Source organism: Manihot esculenta, chromosome 1 (assembly GCF_001659605.2).
Source record: "Manihot esculenta cultivar AM560-2 chromosome 1, M.esculenta_v8, whole genome shotgun sequence".
Taxonomy (NCBI): Eukaryota; Viridiplantae; Streptophyta; class Magnoliopsida; order Malpighiales; family Euphorbiaceae; genus Manihot; species Manihot esculenta.
Window position 1 is genome coordinate 20,150,198 of NC_035161.2, and position 6,000 is coordinate 20,156,197.

Consider the following 6,000-nt stretch of genomic DNA (forward strand, 5'->3'; position numbering starts at 1 on the left):
GCCGAAAGTGTCCTGTCCAGCTCTTCTTTTGCATGCTTTGCTTGAGTTTTAGAGTGAGTTTAAGGGGATTCTTGGAGAGTTTATAGAGTTATGCTTATGATAGTTTGGTCCCTCATATTGAGTCTTTATGTGCTTCTACAGACCAGAGGAACCAGAGAGAGCAGCAGTGAGTACTGCTCCAGAGTGTACAGAACCTGCAGAGTCAGTCTAGAGCCAGAGGTGAGTGGAACTAAACTGATTCCTTGATTGAATTCAGACAATAACTGCTTTTAGCATATTTCATGCATCATATTTATGCCATAGGGTGATTGCATTAGAATGCATAAAGGTGTTGCATTGCATAGCTTCATTATTGGTGTGGGTAAATGCTGAATGATCCAGTAGTTCCAGACAGGAAGACCAGGACCCCAGTCTACGGCCTGGCAGGTAAAGGAAGACCAGGACCCCATGCTACGGCCTGGCGGGTATAGGCACATGGTCTATACTGGCAAAGGGTAAGTACAGGTGTTATATACACACATATACATATATGGTACAGGAAGTCCAGGACCCCAGTCTACGGCCTGGCACGGTTTACTGGGACTATGTGGTGACAGGTTTACTCTTGATGTGGACTGTCTGTGTTATGATGCATTCCATCAGATCATATTTTATTGAAATGTTTTCGTATTCTACTCACTGGGCTATAGAGCTCATCCCACTCCCTTAACCCCAGTCTTGCAGGTTCAGTGTACAGTGTACAGGGGATGTTCAGAAGAGGTCAGAAAAAGAGAAGAGACTTGTAATAGCTTAGAGTGGACATGTAATATTAAAGAGATATGCTTGTTGTATATTCAGTTAGATATGTGCTTGACTTAGTGGTTTGTGTTGTAAATCTTTTGTTGTGTACATGATCTGTATATGTATATGTGTTTACAGAGTATGTGAAAAACCAGGCTTAACAGGTATGAGACAACCCATCTAGAGCAAGCTCTAGTCAGGGGTACAGAGTACTGGGTACTGAGATAGTGCATGCACAGGTTAAGCCCTGGTACAGAGAAAAGAATTGTTATTTTCACAGTTTATGTTTAATCATGTATGAGATTTACAGGTACACAGAGGGTATAGCAGGCTTGCTACGGGTTCTGGCGGCCTTAAGCCGACCTGAATCCTAGCGCCGGTGACGGTCCATTTTGGGGTCGTTACAATTAATTTCTTTAAATCAAATTCTATTCTATAAAAAAATTATCTATTTAAATAAGTTTTATAGTTTATTAATACATTTTTAAATTGTTAGTTCTATTTTAAGTTAAATTCGAATTAGTTTTATCATTAATTTAAAAGGTTAGTTTCTGATTTTTAAAGAGCTTAAATTACTTTTTATAAAAATTATTTCAAAAATAAAAACTTTGTAAAATTTAAATAAAAATCATATTTTTATAAAATGTTAATTTAATAAATATATTTAATGTAATATAATAATCACCCAAAATAAGTCAGTTATTCTCATAAGACCGGCCACGTGGCAAGAGTCTGATAAGCTAATACGCAGTGCCACCCGTGGAAAGAAAGACCTAAACACCGTAGCATCTATTTCTTCATCAAGACTCGCCCTCTCCTGATTAGGTTGAGTATTCACATAAAGTTACCGTTTGCAGCAACAGTCCAACAGATTCCCGTTATGCCTATAATCACGCGATCTCCTATCAATTAGCTGATAGCAACCAAATTCTCAGGAGATCCCTGAATTAACTCCATCTTCTTACAGTATAAAAACTAATATCGCAGAAATTAAGGTAAGTATTCTTACACAACTACTCTCAAGTTCTAATTAATTCATTACATTCGCCCTTCTCTTTAGTTTAATGACTTAAGTGTCGGAGTGGCTGCCATAGGCATCAACTGTAACGACCCTACAATGGACCGTCACCGGTGCTAGGATTCAGATCGGCTTAAGGCCGCCAGAACCCGTAGCAAGCCTGCTATACTCTCTGAGTACCTGTAAAATCTCATACATGGTTATATTTTACGCTTCTAGAGAATGCCGACATCCTGGATTCCACCGGACGACAGGAATTCTGATGCCGGACTCTAGCCGGGTATTACATCAACCACATCATGTTCTCTTTCTTGCAGGTAGGTCAATTGCATCACAGTTCTGTTTCAACTACATTATTTGGTTCAATTGCCAGGATATCCATTGAATTCTCTCTGTTCATTTGGATTAAAAACTTGTTTCTTATTCCCTTTCTCTTAAAAAGAAATCTTTTTTTTTCTCTTTGTCGAAATGGCTGGCAGGTCGCCAGTAGCTGCTAAGCTTGCTACCAATGAGAGTGCTATCATTTCTTTCACTCCTGACAGCAAATAAAATACACCCTCTATGGTCAATGAAGCAGACCTCAACAATCTGAGCAATGAGCAAATGCTCTGACTTTGCGGTTGTCGAAACCGGTCAAAAATAACCTTTCCGGTTATCCACAATTTTACAACCGCGAGTCACTAAGCATTGAGAGAGGGCAAAAGGACGAGTCAAAAGCAAAACTAAAAGCTAAAGAGGCGAGAATACGAAAGAGACTACAGAAGTTACCCGGTGTCCCGAAGGAGGGATGATCACAGTAAGTATAAGAATTATACTCCATTGAATGGCTCATGAACACGTATTCTAGTTTAGATTAGGAAAAATGACAAAGAGGTCAGATGGCCTCCCAAGCTCAACCCCGAGAGAGCCAAAAGGCGAGATAGGACCAAGTACTGCTGCTTTCATAAAGATCACAGACATATAATGGGGGTTTCTGACAACTGAAAGACGAGATCGAGAGGTTAATAGAGAACAACACACTTTGAAAGTTTGCTAGAAAGAATAGAGAAGAGAGAAAGCCTGAACCTAAGGTAACAACTCCTAAAACTACCCCTAACAGTGAACCTATAAGGGTTATACATGTAATTGCAGGAGGACCCAGCGATGGCAAGAGAAAAACAAACGCGTCGCAGAAGATGTCCTGTCAGTTAAGCAGGAACCATGGGCCAAACAGGAAGTAAGGTTCGGACCTAAAGACAAGGCAATATAATTTTTTTCAAAATGACCCACTGATTGTCAACATCCATCTAAACAAGTATGAGGTGAGGCGAGTCTTAGTGGATACAAGTAGTTTCGTCAATCTCCTCACCTTAGATGTTTTTAATAAATTAGGCTTGGATAAAAATAACCTTGTTAAAGTCTCATATCCGTTAGTGGGATTAGGAGATAAAACCATGGCAGTACTAGGCACCATCAACCTTCCCCTTGTGTTGGGTGATGAGAAGCATAAGCAGGAGCTGTATGCGGAGTTTGTGGTGGTAAATATCCCGCTTGCATACAATGTGATACTCGGTCACCCAGTTTTAAACTATCATGGTATAGTTATCAACATGGATGCTATGTGTCTTAAGTTACCAGCTCCATGAGGATTAGCTGTAGTCCAAGACAACCAAAAATCGACTCAAGAAAATTACAAACACTCCACAAAAAGTTTCGGGAAAGCGATGATGCCCATCGACTTGCTAGAGAAGCTTGATTCCCACATAAAACCAAAGCCAACAAATCCAATAGAAGAGGTCCAGTTAGGTAGTGATTAAAAGGTACGATTCAATACTGCGTTAACTGGTAAAATAAAGAACATTTAATAGAATTACTAAAATACAGAGCGACCACTTTTGCTTGGTCTCTAAAAGATGTGACATGAGTGGACCCGACTCTTATCACCCATAAGCTATCTATTGATGAAACAATAAAACTGGTACAACAAAAGAAAAGAAAGTATTTGCACCAGAGAGATAGCAGATGATTAGGAAAGAGGTTAATAAGTTATTAAGTGCAAGATTAATAAATGAGATTTAGTATCCTACATGGCTTACCAATGCAGTACTAATAAAGAAGGCCAATGAAAAATGGAGGATGTGCATGAATTTTACTGACTTCAACAAAGAATGTCTAAAGGACCGTTACCCGTATGCAAAAGTAAACTAATTAAAAAGATTAATCAAAGTAAGAAAATATCTAGCCTCGAGAATATCTCGATGTTAATTCTCTATATTGATCATAGATACAAGGATGTCTGACTCAATTTCTGGTCAGCCAGTTATAGTTGTTGACACGGTCTAACAACCTAATCTTCCCTTAGATAAAAGACTGAAAAGGATCAGCTCACTAATCATCCCCTAATCACCAAATAAACTATACGAGAAACTCAATGAGATTTAATTTGATGACTGCATTAAAAACTAGGAAGACCTGACTCTGACCAAGAAGCTCACTGCAGCATGGCTGTGAAATCAGAATACGTATTCCACAATAAAGTATTGTTTGTCAAAAATATTAAATTCACAAGTGATTACAGATTTAATAAATCTGAATGACCTTATACTATTCATTCAGTTGAACAATTAGCCAAACTCCATTAACTAAACAAATAATAATCTCAAGAATAAAAGGAATAACACAGAAATCAGAAATGAGAAGGAGAATTAAGATTAATTTGATCTCATAATCATTGTGAATTATACCTAAAAAATTCTCTAACTAGAAAATGGAGTTTAGCTACTGAAGCTCATGTTTCAACTCTAAAATTCTCAATAAAATACTATCTGAAAAACTTCAAAAGAACCTTCTCCTTTTTAAAGGAGCAAATCTAAATTAAAGAAGAATAAAATAAAAATCCCTTTGAAAGGGAAGTAATAATCTCTAATTTCTTGATCTTTCTAAAATCATTTCTTTCCAAACTGGTTTTTGCAATTAATTAAAAATTTGATCTGGAAATCCCGTTGATATTGCATGAGCCGTGCCTAATAGTCTGCCCTACCCGAGGTCAGCTTTGTGCGAGATCTACCCTGCCCGAGATCGACTTGGCGCAAGGTTTGCCTTGCTCGAGGTCGGCTTTGCGACTCCATTTCTGATTTATGCTTAAATCTTTCAATTAGGAGCTTTTCTTTTCGAAGAGTACAAAAATCTATCAATATCGCAAAAAGGAAAGAAATATCCATAATTTAGCATAATCAACTCCAATTTCATAAGAAAGAATGTACACTAAATAGACAAAATATACACCCTATCAAATTTCCACACTTAATTCATGTTTGCCCTCAAGTATGAGATATATGTAAAATTCATGTCCCACATGTAACTCCTTAGCTCGGCCTTCCTTGTTTGAATAAATTTTAAGCCAATAAATTCCAAGAGATCAATCCAAAGAGCAATGTAAAAGTAGGCAGTATTAGTATACCCCATATAGAGCCTAAAATACAAGTATCAAAGATACACAAAGTAGAGCCTCCTTATTTAAGTGCATAATAGAGATTTCAAGAGATTAAGTCAACTCAAATCAAGTTAAATGCTAAAACCAGCTAGGTTATAAAGCACATAACACTTTTCTTTTCTTTTCTTTTAATGCTACGTACTAATGAACCATTCTACTTCAAAAATCTTCTTCATATTGTATATATTTGAGAACTTTTTCTTGCTTGAGGTGTTAATTGCTTTCGATATAAGGGCACATATTAGTGATACCCATCCCTAGCTACTTGTGTCACAATCGTGAAGTAGCTACTAACTCTACTCTTTATCCATTATGGGACAGAGGAGTAGGTTTTGTGCTTTTCAGGGTTTATTTTACTTCCTTGAAGTTGAAATGGCTCATCCATCACTTAACACTTTTATTTTGAACACAATGTTATCACACAATTACCAGCACATACTTTAACTGAGTTGATAATCAAATTAAGAGAAAACAATTTTTTCAGTCAAGTATTCATTATAAGGCTTTCTCAATGTGTATTTAAGAGTCTAGCAGTGTGAGCAAAAGAGAGACTCTACTAAAGCTACATAGACATTGCAAACTGACTTAATTTCCCAAAACTCAAGTGGCTAGCTGACGAGTATCGAATCCATCAATTAAAACTGATTCTCCTTTTCTAATTTGATAATTCTTGTAGACAGAGTGAATGAGTGTGGATCCCACATAGACCTTAAATCTATTTAATTCTTAT